The sequence below is a fragment of the Pongo abelii genome, chromosome 10 (genome assembly GCF_028885655.2).
Source record: "Pongo abelii isolate AG06213 chromosome 10, NHGRI_mPonAbe1-v2.0_pri, whole genome shotgun sequence".
Taxonomy (NCBI): Eukaryota; Metazoa; Chordata; class Mammalia; order Primates; family Hominidae; genus Pongo; species Pongo abelii.
This window is the reverse complement of record NC_071995.2, coordinates 131,064,946-131,081,675: the sequence shown is the minus strand read 5'-3', so window position 1 is coordinate 131,081,675 and position 16,730 is coordinate 131,064,946. Positions and strand designations below refer to the sequence as shown.

At 46.6% G+C, this 16,730-nt stretch overlaps 1 protein-coding gene across 4 annotated transcripts in view; it reads right to left on the bottom strand.

Moving 5' to 3' along the window:
- LOC100451512 (putative EP400-like protein) overlaps positions 1–13,992 on the bottom strand; it is a 38,890-nt gene extending 24,898 nt beyond the window's left edge. For 2 of the 4 annotated variants that reach the window (XM_063712365.1, XM_054528455.2), the window contains exon 1: positions 13,848–13,981. The gene's annotated coding sequence lies outside the window, so the exon portion shown is untranslated. Of the gene's footprint in view, positions 1–12,886; positions 13,633–13,847 lie in introns of those variants that run through there. The other 2 variants (XM_063712366.1, XM_054528454.2) reach the window with 2 other exon arrangements.
- Between the last annotated feature and the right edge of the window lie 2,738 nt (positions 13,993–16,730).

Here is a 16,730-nt window from a genome sequence, read left to right as displayed (position 1 = left end):
TTAAGTGAAAGAAGCCAGACACAAAAAAATTCCATTATAAGGAATTCTAGAAAAGGCAAATTACGTGACAGCAGATCAGCACTTGCCTGGGGCTGGGCCTGAGGTGGGAAAGATGGCAAAGGGATGCAAGGGCCCCCTAGGGTGAGGAACACACCCTAAAAGGCTGCTCTGCAGTCACGTGGTGAATACTTACTAGGATTCAACAAAGAGTACACTTAAAGTGAGTGAATTTTATGGTAGGTAACTTATACCTAAATAAAGCTATTTTTAAAGTATAGTGGATAAATATGCATTTATATTTTTAATTGACTATTTTATCTATTTTTTTTTAAAGGCTGGTGCCTGGACTGTTAGAAATGCAAAATGCTTGTTCCCCAGTGCCACAAAGAAATAGCACTCGAACATAAATTTAATTTTCTTACCAAGGCAGTTTTTACTTTTTGCAAAAAGGGTGATCCTCGCAGATGGAACAATGGCGAGAGCACACCTGGACAAGGGAGGGGCAGGAGTTCTTATCCCTGAGGCAGGTGGTCCCTACTGCTGTGTCGTTCCCTCATTGGCTAGGGTTGGACCACACAGTCTAAGCTAATTCCGACTGGCTATTTTAAAAACAGCAGGAGTACGAGCCGGAGTGGCGGGGTGAGTAGTTTGGTGGGAAGGACGGTTAGGAAGAGGTAACTAAAGGTGATTCAGGTCAAAGCAGGTGACTGAGATGAGTCAGGATGGAGCAGGTGACCAGGGGAACAGATGTGAACTACTGATTAGGACTGGCAGGAAAGTTGTTTACTGAAACTAGAGGCAAGGGGGTGAAGAGAACCAGTAAGTTAAACTTTAAAATGGAGAATCAAAGAATAGGAAAGCTGAACAGACTGACATACTGATTCTTTGAAGAGAAACTTGGGGTTCACTATATTTAACAGAACTCTTTATTTCTAGGAATCAAGTGTGCTCAGAAAATCAAAGATGCAATGGAGAGTCTGAAAACTATGATTCTGTCTCACTGTTAGAACATAATCCCTAGATTAGTAGGGAGAATGAGACTAAGAGAATATAAACCAATTGAAATATAAAGAGATTTTTCCTGAAAAGAAAGGCTGAATAAAACTTTTTAAAAGATAGGTTGGATAGAAAAAGAAAAACAAAGCCAGGCGAGGTGGCTCACGCCAGTAATCCCAACACTCTGGGAGGCCGAGGTGGGCAGATCACCTGAGCTCGGAAGTTCAAGACAAGCCTGACCAACACAGAGAAACCCCGTCTCTACTAAAAATACAAAACATTAGCCAGGCGTGGTGGCGCATGCCTGTAATCCCAGCTACTCAGGAGGCTGAGGCAGAACAATCACTTGAACCTGGGAGGCGGAGGTTGCGGTGAGCCAAGATTGCACCACTGCACTCCAGCCTGGGCAACAAGAACGAAACTCTGTCTAAAAAAAAAAAAGAAAAAAATATTTCCTGAAGAGAAAGGCTGAATAAAATTTTTTAAAAGATAGGTTGGATAGAAAAAACAAAACAAAAACAAGGCCGGGCACCGTGGCTCACACCTGTAATCCCAGCACTTTGGGAGGCTGAGGTGGATGGATCACTTGAGGTCAGGAGTTCGAGACCAGCCTGGCCAACATGGTGAAACCCAGTCTCTACTAAAAATACAAAAATTAGCCAGGTGTGGTAGCACATGCCTGTAATCCCAGCTACTCTGGAGGCTGAGGCAGGAGAATCGCTTGAACCTGGGAGGCGGAGGCTGCAGTGAGCTGAGATAGCACCAATGCACTCCAGCCTGGGTGACAGAGCAAGACTCCATCAAAAGAAAGAAGAGAAGAGAGGAGAGGGGAGGGGAGGAAGGAGGGGAGGGGGGAGAGAAGAGGGGAGGAGGGGAGAAGAGGGGAGGAGGGGAGAAGAGGGGAGGAGGGGAGAAGAGGGGAGGAGGGAGGGCAGAGGAAGGGAGGGGAGGGGGGAAGGAGAGGGGAGGAGGGGAGGAGGGGAGGAGGGGAGGGGAAGGGAGGGGTGGAGTGGGGAGGGGGGAGGGCAGGGGAAGGGAGGAGGGAGGGGGGAAGGGGAAGGGAGGGGATGAGAGGGGAGAGGGAGGGGAAGGGAGGGGAGGAGAGGGGAGGGGGAGGGGAGGGGAGGGGAGGAGAGGGGAGGGGAGGGGAGGAGAGGGGAGGGGGAGGGGAGGGGAGGGGGAGGGGAGGAGAGGGGAGGGGGAGGGGGAAGCGGGGAGGACAGAGGAGGAGGTGAGGGGAAGGGAGGAGAGGATAGGAGAGGATGGGGGGAGGGCCGGGGAAGGGAGGAGAGGGGGGAACGGGAGGGGAGGCGGAGGGGGAGGGGGAGGGGGATGGCCGAGGAAGGGAGGGGGGAGGGGAGGAGGGGAGGGGGAGGGGAGGAGGGGAGGGGGAGGGGGGAGGGAGGGGAGGGGGGAAGGGGAGGGGAGGGGGGAGGAAGGGAGGGGAGGGGAGGGGGGAAGGGGAGGGGAGGGGGGAGGAAGGGAGGGGAGGGGGGAAGGGGAGGGGGGAGGAAGAGAGGGGAGGGGGGAGGGGAGGGGGAAGGGGGAGGGGGGAAGGCAGGGCAATGGAGGGGGAGGGGGAGGGGGAGGGTGGGGGAGGGGGAGGGCAGGGGAGGGGGAGGGGGAGGGCGGGGGAGCGGGAGGGCGGGGGAGGGGGAGGGGGAGGGCGGGGGAGGGGGAGGGGGAGGGCGGGGGAGGGGAGGGGGAGGGCGGAGGAGGGGGAGGGGGAGGGGAGTGGAGGAGGGGGGAGGGAAGGGGAGGGGGGAGGGGAGTGGAGGAGGGGGGAGGGAAGGGGGGGAGGGAAGGGGAGGGGGGAGGGGAGGGTCTTTTGCAAAGACCCGGACTACCAAACAAAAGAGGTAAAGGGAATGCACTCAAGTCTGCCTGATGGTCCGCGAGGCAGGAGACAGAGTCTCAGAGCCAGCTGGAACACTCCTCTAGAGGAGGCTTCCTGAGGGTGATGGCAGAAGGGAACCCAGGACAAGCAGCAGAGGCATGGCTCAAAGCCTGAAACTGGCGGGGACCCCGTTGGGAGGCAGCCAGCCTCAGCTCTGGAACCCACTGAGGAAGGTTCTGCGTGAAACAAAGGTGGGCACAGGGGAGCTGGAGAGGACACACTCAGGCCCAGAAGCGCCGGCCACAGTCAGCCCCTCTCAAGCAGCTTTGCGTCCAGCCAGGCACACCCAGTTCCAAGGACACCTGGCAAGAATTTCAACTGCCCCTCTCTCCAAGAGCCACAGCAGTGCAGTCAACATTAAGCAAAACAAAATTCACGGCAAACACATAGAACAGGACAAAAAGAAGGCTTATGTACTGATTAAAGCTGCAACTCGGCAGGGCATGTGATGGCACCTGTGGTCCCAGATACTTGGGAGGCTGAGGCAGGAATATCACTTGAGCCTGGGAGTTGGAGGCTGCTGTAAGCTATGATCATGCCACTGCACTTCAGCCTGGGTGACGGAGCAAGACCCTGTCTCTAAAATACACTAATAAAATTTTAAAAAGTTTAAACTCACAAATTATACATGACATACATAAATCTTTATAAACCAACATTATAGCAACCAAATGCATGAAAACAAAATTTCCTAGGAGAAGCTGATTTTAAAACCAAAACCAAAAAAAAGAAAAAAACCCACTTAGAATGAAAGACTGTAAAACACCTCTTTCAAAACCTGACTGATCAAATCGGACAAAAATAAAGAATGGAATACAACGCAACAAAATAAATAATATGCTTGTTATAAAACTTTGTACTTGGCCAGGCACGGTGGCTCATGCCTGTAATCCCAGCACTTTGGGAGGCTGAGGTGGGCGGATCATGAGGTCAGGAGTTCCAGACCAGCGTGGCCAACATGGTGAAACCCTGTCTCTACTAAAAACACAAAAATTAGTCGGGCGTGGTGGCGCATGCCTGTAGTCACAGCTACTCCGGAGGCTGAGGCAGAAGAATCACTTGAACCTGGGAGGGGGAGGTTGCAGTGAGCCAAGATCGCACCACTGCACTCCAGCCTGGGTGACAGAGCGAGACTCCGTCTCAGAAAAAAAAATAAAAAACAAAAACAACTTTGTACTTGTGAAATTTTTATAGGCCATAAATAAAATATGCATTAAGTCCCCAAAATAAAAGTTATACATAACAAATTAATTATATTTTAGATGCCAAATTCATAAAACTAGAAATTCATCATAAAAATGACAAAAAGTAACTAGTTGGAAGTTTTTAAAAACCACTAAATAATATCTGAACCAAAAAAATTAAACATGAAATTATGAACTTCTCTAGAAAGTTAAAAAAAAACCAAAATATAGAGTACTTCTCTTTTAAAACCTATGGGAAACAAAGCTGTACTTTAAGAAAAAGTTACAGCTTTCAATATTTTTATTATCAAAATAAAAGGCTGAAAATAAGTGTTCAATTTAAGAAAGTATACAAAAACTGAAAACAACAAAATGAAACAAACAAACAAAAGTAGTAGAAAGGCTAAATTAAACCAAAAACTGATTCTCTGGGAAAAATAAATAAAATGGATAAAGTCCAAGCAAGTCTGATTAATGAAAAAAGAAAAAATAAAAAAAGAAAAACGAGCCGGGCGCGGTGGCTCACGCCTGAAATCCCAGCACTTCGGGAGGCCGAGGCGGGCAGATCACAAGGTCAGGAGATCAAGACCATCCTGGTTAACACGGTGAAACCCTGTGTCTACTAAAAATACAAAAAATTAGCTGGGCTTGGTGGCGGGCGCTTGTAGTCCCAGCTGCCTCGGGAGGCTGAGGCAAGAGAATAGCATGAACCCGGGAAGAGGAGCTTGCAGTGAGCCGAGATCACGCCACTGCACTCCAGCTTGGGAGACAGAGCGAGACTCCGTCTCAAAAAAAAAAAAAAAAAGACAAATGTTGGGAATTAAAATATATAGCCATAGTTATAGAACAGATTACAATAGTTAGGAGGCAATGTGTACCTCCATGGTGATTACCTGGAATATCTACAAAAAAAAAAAAATCACTTTCCTGCTAAACATAAACTAAAAAAATTGCCCCAGGGAGGAGAGAAAAGTGACCAAAAACCACCAAAAAGAAATCAGGCCGGGTGTGGTGGCTCACGCCTGTAATCCCAGCACTTTGGGAGGCCAAGGCAGGCGGATCACAAGGTCAGGAGATCGAGACCATCCTGGCTAACATGGTGAAACCCCACCTCTATTAAAAATACAAAAAAATTAGCCGGGCGTGGTGGTGGGCGCCTGTAGTCCCAGCTACTCGGGAGGCTGAGGCAGGAGAATGGCGTTGACCCGGGAGGCGGAGCTTGCAGTGAGCCGAGATTGTGCCACTGCATTCCAGCCTGGGCGACAGAGTGAGACTCTGTCCCAAAAAAAAAAAAAAAAAAAAAAATCAAAAAGAAAATTAAATATCTATTGTTTTAAAAGACTCTAAGAGACAATGGAATTTTACTTAACTGAGCTCTATTTAACCTTTAAAGCTCAAGTAATTCCTATGCTATTTAAATATTTCAAGTTTATGGAAAAAATAGAAATCTCTCTAATTCACTCTACAAAATTAGCATTTAATACCCAAACCTGACAGATAGTAGAAAAAAGCAATAAACTTATAAGAATTTTGCATATGCGTGGTATAAAAATTATTTTTAAAAATTCATAAATAGAATACACTCAAAGAAAAACACACTGTCAAAGGGGAGTCAGTCCAGTAATTCAGAGAGTGGGCCAATATCAGGAAATCTACAAACTTTACCATCATTTTAAAGCTAAAAGCCACTAAATGAAAAATGATATAAAATTTAGCAGTTCTTCCGAATAATAATTCAAAGTAAAACACATATCAAAGGAAACAAATTGAACATAATGTTTTAAAAACTAGCTCCCAAAACTCAATAGCAATAATCATATTAAATGTTGATATGCAGAAACTAATTCCATTAAATCAGGAACACAAGGATGCAAATGTCACCATTTCTATGTAGCACTTCAACAGAGGTTTTAGCAGTTAAAAATAAAAAGAAACATGAACTAAGTAATGAGGGAAGGGAATATAATTTATTATTATTATTTACATATATATTTTTTAGAGTCAGGGTCTCACTCTGTTGCCCAGGCTGAAGTACAGTGACACAATCTTGGCTCACTGCAGCCCTGACCTCACAGGCTCAAGTGATCCTCCCACCTCAGCCTCCCAAGTAGCTGGGACTACAGGCACGAGCCACCACACCCAGCTAATTTTTTAATTTTTTGTAGAGACAGGGTTTCGTCATGTTGCCCAGGCTGGTCTCAAACTCGTGGGCTCAAGTGATCTTCCTGCCTCAACCTCCCAAAGTGCTGGGGTTACAGGCATGAGCCACCGCACCTGTCCTGAAATTATATTTATTTGTTTATGATATAATTGTATGCCTACAATACCCACGAGACCAAAACTTGTAAGAATAACAATTTGGCCAGGCACAATGGCTCACACCTGTAATCCCAGCACTTTGGGAGGCTGAGGTGGGTAGATCGCCTGAGGTCAAGAGTTTGAGACCAGCCTGGCCAACATGGTGAAACCCCGTCTCTACTAAAAATACAAAAAATTAGCCAGGTGTGGTGGCAAGTACCTGTAATCCCAGGTACTCTGGAGGCTGAGGCAGGAGAATCGCTTGAACCTGGGAGGCAGAGGTTGCAATGAGCCAACATTGCTCCACTGCATTCCATCCTGGGCGACAGAGCGAGACTCGGCCTCAAAAAAAAGGAATAACAATTTTGTTGGGGTGCCTGCAATCAAGATAAATATACAAAAATCAACAGGCTTTTTTTTTATGTCAGCGATAGACAACTGAAATGGAAATTTTAAGATGTCCCATTCAAAGGCCACAAAAACTATAAAATACCAGTGTACATTTACCAAGTACATTTACCAAGTACATTACCAAGAAGAGAAATAAACTATATAATGTTATTAAAGAACATTAAAAAATACATGAATAAGGCCGGGTGCGGTGGCTCACACCTTTAGTCCCAGCACTTTGGGAGGCCAAGGCGGGTGATCACCTGAGGTTGGGAGTTCGAGACCAGCCTGACCAATGTGGAGAAACCCCATCTCTACTAAAAAAAAAAAAAAAAAATACAAAATTAACCAGCCATGGTGGCGCATACCTGTAATCCCAGCTACTCAGGAGGCTGAGGCGGGAGAATCGCTTGAACCTGGGAGACGGAGGTTGCAGTGAGCTGAGATTGCACCACTGCACTCCAGCCTGGGCAATAAAAGCGAAACTCCGTCTCAAAAAAACATGAATAAAATGAAGCAACATACCATGTTCCAGAATAAGATTTACTATCACAAAATGTCATACTTTCAAAACTGAACATATAAATGTAATGCAATTCCAAAGAGGATTACAATGAGTTTGGGTTTTGTTTTGCTTTAGAAATAAGAAAAAAATTAGCTTAAAGCTCAATGAAGTGATATGTTTTTAAAGAGATAATGCTTTTTTGAAAAACATAAGAATACTGACAAAATAAAAGAAAAACAAAATAGTAGAATTCCTGACTTAGGAAAATAGTCATACTTATTCTAGAGCTTCTGTAATAAAAAAGCAATGTAGGTATATACAGCTATTGTGTAGCCATAAAAATTGAAAGTTTAAACTAAAAAAAAGTAGCATGCTCTTGGCCTCCCAAAGTACTAGGATTACAGGTGTGAGCCACCATGCCCAGCCTGAAATTATCTTTATTTGCAAATGATCTAATTCTATGCCTACAAAATCCGAGGCGAAAACTTATAAGAATACTTTGAATTTGGTGAAGTGTCTGTAATCAAGATAAACATACAAAAACCAACAGGTTTTTATGGAAAAAAGAAAAAGAGGAAAGAAAAAGGAAAAAGATTAAAAATGTATAGATACTTTAATGGTAGTGGCATTGGGAGAAAATATTTGCAAACCATACATTTAATAAGGGGCTAATATCCAAAATATATATGGAACTGAAACCACTCAATAGCATGAAAACAACCTAATTTAAAAATGGGCAAAAGACCTAAATAGACATATCTCAAAAGAAGATATACAAATAGCCAACAAATACATGAAAAAAGGCTCATCATCACTAACCATCAGGGAGATGCAAATCAAAACCACAATGAGATTATCACCTCACAACTGCTAGGATGGCTATTACCAAAAAGACAAAAGATAGTTAAGTGTTGGCGAGGATGTGGAGAAAAGGGAACCTTTGTGCACTGTTGGTAAGAATGTAATTAGTACAGCCATTATGGAAAACAGTACGAAGCTTCCTCAAAAAAATAAAAATAGAATGAAGATATGATCCAGCAATCCCACTTCAGGGTGCACAGCCAAAGTAAACAAAATCAGGATGTTGAATAGTTATCTGCACTCACACGTTGATGGCAGCATTGTTCACAGTAGCCTAGGTGCCCATCATCAGATGAATGATTTAAAAAGTGTGGTATATATACAACACACAGGAGTAGTATACAGCCATTAAAAAATAAGGAAATTCTGTCATTTGCAAGGACATGGATGAGCATGGAGGACACTGTGCGAAGTGAAATAAGGCAGGCACAGAAAGGTAAATACCACATGATCTCAACTTATATGTGGAATCTAAAAAGGTTGAACTTATGGAAACAGAGAGAACAGTGGTTACTGGGGCCAGGGGGTGGGGGAACAAGGAAAGGGGGATATTGATCAAAGGGAACAATTTCAGTTAGATAGAAAGAATAAGTTTTAGTGATCTGTTGCAGAGGATGATAATTATAATAAATAACAATGCATTGTATATTTCAAAATTTCTGAAAGAGTAGAATTTAAATGTTTTCACCACATAAAAATGGTGTGTGAGGTGATGGGTTTGTTAATGAGCACAATTTCATCATTCTGTAATATAAACACATTAAGACATCACGTTGTTCTTCATAAATATATAATATATACAACAATTATTTATCAATTAAAAATTAAGGCCAGGCATGGTGGCTCACGCCTGTAGTCCCAGCACTTTGGGAGGCTGAGGTGGGCAGATCCCTTGAGGCCAGGAGTTCAAGACCAGCCTGGGCAACAGGGCAAAATCCTGTCTCTACTAAAAATACAAAAATTAGCTGTGCACTTGTGGTCCCAGCTACTCAGGAGGCTGAGGTGGGAGAACTGCTTGAGCCCGGGAGATCAAGGTTGCAGTGAGCCAAGATTGTGTCACTGCACTCCAGCCTGGGTGACAGAGTGAGACTCTGTTTCAAAATACTTTCCTTTAAAATTTTTAATTAAATTAAAAAAAAAAAAGAAATGGTAGTAGCATCCAGGGGGGAAAAGGTTATCCCCTACCTTACACCATTTCTATCAGAATAAATAACTAAATGTTATCATGGAAGGAAGAGGAGGCAGGGAGGAAAGGAGGAAAACACCCCTACCTCATACCATTTCAGTCAGAATAAAGAACTAAATGTTATCCTGGAAGGAAGGAAGAGGAGGCAGGGAGGAAAGGGAGAAAATACTTTATTGGAATAATATTTAGGGGACTATCTCTACAACCGCGAGGTGGTGAAACCTTCTTAATAAGTAATGCAGGAAACCCAGATGCTGTAAAGGAAAAAATACATGACTACATAAAAGATGTTTTAAAGAAGATCAAAAGACAAAAAATAATTAGCAGAAAAATACATGCAATATTTTATGACTTCAAATGGTAAATATCCCTACTATCCAAAGAGCTTGGCTGGTTGCGGTGGCTCACACCTGTAATTGCAGCACTTTGGGAGGCCGGGGCAGGCAGATCACTTGAGGTCAGGAGTTTGAGACCAGCCTGGCCAATATGGTGAAATCCCATCTCTACTAAAAAATACAAAAATTAGCCAGGTGTGCTGGTGCCGTCTGTAATCCCAGCTACTCTGGAGGCTGAGGCAGGAGAATCACTTGAACCTGGGAGGTAGAGGTTGCAATGAGCCGAGATCACACCACTGCACTCCAGCCTGGGCGACACAGAAAGACTCCATCTCAAAAAAGAAAAAGAAAAAAAAAGAGCTACTATAAAATAGTTTAAAAAAAAAAAAAAAAAAAAAGAAAGAAAGAAAAGAAAAGGAAACCTCTCCAGGAAATGGGGAAGAACACAATGGAAAACTTCCAGAAGAGGCACTGCCAATGGGCCAGTCCACGAAGTGCAGCACGCGGCGCCAGCAGGATGTGGCAGCACCCATTCAACAGGCAGTATGTCAGACGGGAGCAAAGCGTCCTCCCCTTCATGGCTTCAGGAATGTAAATTGCTATAACTTTGGGAATAGATCTCTCAATAACTATTGAAATTTAAATGTTAAATATGCATACCCTTTGACCCACTAACACCATTTAGTTCCCCTTCATGGGAATCTAGCCTATAGAAATGAAAGAAAGTGTCAGGACCCATGCATAGGAATGTGTCTCTCAGTACAAAATGTGGCAAAAAAACAGACACAAAATGAAATCCATCAATGGGGAATGGTTGACTAAATATGTTGTATCCTCAGTACGGACTATTATGTAAACATAAAAAGAATAAATGTTTGCCTGTAATCCCAGCACTTTGGGAGGCTGAGGCAGGTAGATCACAAGGTCAGGAGATCAAGACCATCCTGGCTAACACGGTGAAACCCCGTGTCTACTAAAAATACAAAAAATTAGCTGGGCGTGGTGGCGGGCGCCTGTAGTCCCAGCTACTCGGGAGGCTGAGGCAGGAGAATGGTGTGAACGCGGGAGGCAGAGCTTGCAGTGAGCTGAGATCACGCCACTGCACTCCAGCCTGGGTGACAGAGCGAGACTCCGTCTCAAAAAAAAAAAAAAAAAGAAAGAATAAATTTTTATTTCCTGACATGAGCAGATGTTGAAGACATATTACTAACCGAAATGGAAAAAAAGGTGGAGGATGTAATTACAGCACAAAAGGACTGAAAAGAACTTATTTTTCTGTATTGTTTGAATTCTTATGAGGGTACATTTTGTAACATTAAAAAGCAAATTAAAAATATGGCTCATTCCAAGGTACAAAAAATTACTTTGGCAAATCAAAGTTTTTCAAAGTATCTTCAGACTCAAAGAAGTCAAAAAATAAGCTGGACACAAACAGACACTATTTGTTCCTGTAGCAGCTGGAAACCACAGTGAAAGAGCGTTTGCTTTTCCTCCTTAGAAGGGCCTCAGCACCTGACTTTGGAGAGAGCCCATTCTTTGCCATTTTTCCTCTACATGGTGTTTGTCACTGGACTCTTAGGGGACCAAGAATCACTTTACAACATTCTGTTTTCCTATTCAAAATGGGTCATGTTCTGGGGACTGTTGTGGGGTGGGGGGAGGGGGGAGGGATAGCATTGGGAGATATACCTAATGCTAGATGACGAGTTAGTGGGTGCAGCGCACCAGCATGGCACATGTATACATATGTAACTAACCTGCACATTGCACACATGTACCCTAAAACCTAAAGTATAATAATAAATTTAAAAAAAATGGGTGATGCTCCATACTTCTCAGAGTCATCACCCAAAATCATACATTTCAATGCTTTTTCAAACATGTGAACACCACCCAGCAAATTCATAAGCACGCCATTATCCTCCAGGCCCTTTATTACATGATCACCAACATTAAAGTCCTAACACTTAACCATTTTGGAGTAGTTAAGACAACTGTTATCTTAACAGTTAACAGATCAGATGACAACGTATCCATGACCAGGTGGGACGATGTGGACCCAGGAGGACCTAAAATCATGGCCAAGAGACCTCTGCACCACATGCTGACTCTGTAAGGCCATCTCTCCTTGAGTGTTAGGTATTGTTGAAGGAGGGAGTTTCTACTTGTCTGTACTGTGACTGAACATGAAGTACAGACTTTTGTAAGTAACATATTTTTTTTCTGAGACGGAGTTTCGCTCTTGTTGCCCAGGCTGGAGTGCAGTGTTGTGATCTCAGCTTACCACAACCTCCGCCTCCTGGGTTCAAGCGATTCTCCTGCTTCAACCTCCCAAGCAGCTGGGATTACAGGCAAGCGCCACCACACCCAGCTAATTTTTTTTGTATTTTTAGTAGAGACGGGTTTCTCCATGTTGGTCAGGCTGGTCTCGAACTCCCGACCTCAGGTGATCTGCCCGCCTCAGCCTCCCAAAGTGCTGGGATTACAGGCATAAGCCACCACACCCAGCATAAATAATAATTTTTAAAAGTGCATTAGTTTAGCAAAAACATGACAGGGATGTCAGTGAAATACCTTTGTGTTACAACTGTCATTTTGTACAACTTGGAAAACTCCGTTCAACAAACTAGTTAGTTTTGAAGTCTCAATAACATAGTTGGAAAAGAAACTGCTGTAGTCTCCCATTATCCATGGATTCAGTAACCCTTGGTGAACTGCAGTTCAAAAACATGTGTGTACAATACAGTAAGATATTTTAGGAGAGAGACATCACTTTCACATGACTTTTACTACAGTATATTGTTACGACTGTTCTATTTTATTATTAGCTGTTATTAATCTCTTCCTGTGCCTAGTTTATGAATTAAACTTTATCGTAGATATGGATGGATGCATAAGAAAACAGTATATATAGTGTTCACTACTATCCTTGATTTCAGGCATCCATTGAGGGTGTTGGACCGTATCCCCTGAAGATAAGGGGGGGCGACTACACGTGGATTGAGAGGTACCCTCACTGCTGCAGAGCTGTGGTAACAACACTCACTTGTGGTTCCCAGACAAGACTCTATCTGGTCGTGAGCCCCCAACAGCCAGTGGTCCTGCTATCCAATCTGACAGATGGTAACCAACGGCAATCAGCCTGCCTGGAGCGGTACAAATAAGCCTAAGACTCGAACTTTCAGCCAGTTAACTGTAAGTAAATCAACTTTTTGGTAAGGAGGACATACTCACCCAGCTCTTGGGCAAGATAAGTGTCTTTATTATAAAGTGTCAATTCGCAGCATCTTTACTGTAAAGGTGGTGGTATTATTAGATTCTTCCTTTCCACTAACACAAAACTCCCAGTACCGGAAGGCCCTTGTCAGGAGCAGGACCCGCGGAGGGGTCCGTGGTCAGTTCTGGGGCAGCTGCCGAGCAGGGCAGTGTGTGGAATCAGCTTCACTGCTCACGTGCAGCACTCCCTAAGCGCACTCGTCTTTCCTGGAGTGCAGACCAGGCCCCGACCTCAGGGATCAGGACACCGGGGCCAAGGGGTCAAGAGGGAGAGGAGGCGTCAGCACCGTAGACAGCGGTCTCGCGAGGCTGGAGCCAGGCGGGCGGCAGTGACGGGGGCACCAGGGGACTGGGTGAAGGGCCACGAGGGGAGGGGCGGTTACCGGGCCAGACGGTCACAGGGATCGTGTCACCGGGGAAGGGCTGGGAGGTCAGGGGGTCTGTGTCACGGGATGGGGGGGAGCGGTCACCAGAAAACGGGGTGATGGGGGAGAGAGGGCGGGGGAGGGAAGGCGGGAAAGGGGCAGTTACCAGGTCGCGAGGGGAGGGGTCGCAGGGGGAGGGGTGGGCGCTCACAGGGGCAGGGTCACTGAGGGAGGGGTGGGCGTTTGCGGGGGGTCATGTCACGGCGGACGGTTCGCTGAGGGAGGTGGGCGTTCACGGGGGATCGTGTCACGGGGAGGGGGACCCTAAGGGAGGGGTGGGCGTTCACGGGGATCGTGTCACGGGGAGGGGTCCCTAAGGGAGGGGTGGGCGTTCGCCCAGCCGGGGCCACCGGGTGATGGGACGGAGAGAGGGGAGCGCGCGGCCGGGGAGCCTCCAGGGTAACCGGCGGGTGTGGGCGGTCAGGCGCCGAGGGTAGGGCCAACCCCTCACGCCCGCCACGGCCCCGGCAGCGGATACGCGGGCCGTCACTCACCGCGGCTGCCAGGCGACGCAGCCAAGGGCTCCCGGCGCGGATGAGCGCTGCGACAGCGGACGGGGCGGCGAGGCCACCACAACCGACCAAACCGGCCGGCCGACGCGGAGCCAGTGCGCAAGCACGAGCGCCGGCCCGGCACTGCGCAGGCGAGGCTCGGACCAATCAGCGTCCAGCGGACCCGGAGGGACGGGGCGGAGGGGGCGGGGCGGACAGGGCCAGGCCTCGGTCCGCGCCGGCGCGCGCCTCTGGCTCCGCCCGGAACTAGTTCGTTCATTCGTTCGCACGTGGGCACTGAGTTGTATTTGCCCGCCCTCCCGCCGGACACCTGCTGAGCGCTGGTCACACTGACAAGCACGGCTAGCGGCTCCCCTCGTGGGCCCTACAGTCTAGGCGGGGAGGATAGATAAACATGCAGTTAGAAGAGCACCAGGCAAAGCAGCCGGGATGGGGCAGGCTGAGGTCTGTTTTAAATTGGGCAGGGGAGTCGGGGTGCCTAGGGAGATGAGATGTCACGTGGGATCCGAAGATCCACAAGACTCTTGCCTGTGACCACTGAAATGGTGGGACATGTCCCTGGTTTCATCGTGTCCACTGTAGACAGGTGAGATTTGGAACTGTGCATCAGGCGCCTTCCCCTGCATAGCCTGCCCATCTACTCAAGAGTGAAACCCGTATCACCTACCACCTGTCCATTTCTTCATGGTACTTATCCCTGCATTATTTTATCTGACCTGCTAGGATGCAACCCCCTTTTTTATTTTGCTGGCAAGTATAGCCTAGTTGTCTAAACTGCCACATAGTATGTACTTCATAAACAGCTGAATAAACCAGTAATTCATCCATCTCTCTGATCAGCTTTTTTTTTTTTTTGAGACGGAGTCTCGCTCTGTCGCCCAGGCTGGAGTGCAGTGGCGCCATCTCGGCTCACTGAAAGCTCCGCCTCCCGGGTTCACGCCATTCTCCTGCCTCGGCCTCCCCAGTAGCTGGGACTACAGGCGCCCGCCACCACGCCTGGCTAATTTTTTGTATTTTTAGTAGAGACGGGGTTTCACGGTGTTAGCCAGGATGGTCTCGATCTCCAGATCTCGTGATCCGCTCGCTTCGGCCTTCCAAAGTGCTGGGATTACAAGTGTGAGCCACCGCGCCCGGCCAGCTTTGATTTTCTTCAACAACCAACTCCAGCTGTTTTCTTCCGCCGCTCCAGCATTACTGGTAAAGTTGGCATGAAATATGCTACATTAAATATTCATTGAATAGGGATAAAGCAGAGTCACACTACAGCTGGAGAAATAAGACAAATACTATTGTTCAGCGCAAGGTACTACTGGAGGAGAACACTGGGGAGAAATGAATAAATGAATGAATGGATGCACACTTACTTACGTGGGGTGGTCTTTAAAGTAGGAGAAATACTTTACAACAAAGAGAAGAGCACAAAGTCTGGGAGACAGGAAAGGCTGCACAGGGGGCAGAACGATGCTGCTCTGGGGGCTGGTCAAGATCAGGCAGGAGGTCGGAAATAAAGGTTCCCGAGTAGGGGACCATGTGACAAAAAAGCTGATAGGCCTTATTTCAAAAACTAATTCATGGCCGGGTGAGGTGGCTCACACCTGTAATCCCAGCACTTTGGGAGGCCGAGGCAGGCAGATCACTTGAGCCCAGGAGTTCGAGAACAGCCTGGCCAACATGGCGAAAGCCCATCTCTACTAAAAATACAAAAATTAGCCAGGCATGGTGGTGCGTGCCTGTAATCCCAGCTACTTGGGAGGCTGAGGCAGGAGAATCGCCTGAACCTAGGAGGCGGAGGTTGCAGTGAGCTGAGATCACGCCACCGCACTCCAGCCTGGGCCACAGAGTGAGTGAGACTGTCCCCACCTCCACCCCGCCCCCACCACACACAAAAAAATTCATGCACTTGGCAAACTACCTAAACAGTTAAAAGGATGTGCATAACAGTGCAGAGTAAACAGCCTTGATCCTTGCCCCCCAGTCTCTCCCTCCACAGAGGCAGTGCTAACACAACGTACAATCGTCCCTCAGGACCTCCCATGGATGCCAAACTCCGAGAGGCTCAAGCCCCTGATGCAAAATGCATGTAACTCAAAAACATCTTTTTTAAAATCATCTCTGGGTTACTTACAATAGTGAATGCAATGTAAATGCCATGTAAATAGCTGTTAGGCAGCATTGTTTAGGAAATAATAACCCCCCCAAAACAAGGTCTGTATATGTTCAGTATAGACACATTTTTGTGTCTGAATATTTTTGATCCTTGGTCGGTTGAACTCATGAACGTAGAATCCACCACATGCAGGGGCAAATACTTCCAGGATATTCTATGAACATCCAGGCATACAACCAGTTCCATCCTGGTAGCATACTTCACAAACTTATCCCCCAGCACGGCTGTACTTTCTTGTTTGTATAGGCTGCACTGCATTCCACCGAATGTATGTAGCATAATCTACCCAATAAAATGGGAACTTTAGAAAAATTAGGGGAATAGATGCTGCAGCAACAGCGTAGCAGGGCACCCTATGGCAAAGGAATCTCCCCTCCCATTGCCCTGGATCACAATGCCCAACTCTGGGGTGTTGGTGGGCAGCTGTCACACGATCTGACATCTTGAGTAGGAGGTGACACAACACACTCTGGGCTCAGAGGCTACCTTAAGGTCTTGACGGCTGTATGCAGGCACAATTGCTTCACCCACTGGCCCCTGGTCGCTACTGGACAGCAAACAGAAACACAGCCTCCAGGCCAGATAAGCCCGCCCAAGGGCCTGTTGCCACAGGCACACTTGGCAAAGACGTGATGGTGGGGTCAGGATGACAGCAGCTTTGCAAAACCTGCAGTCCTCTCCATTGGGAGTATAAAAGA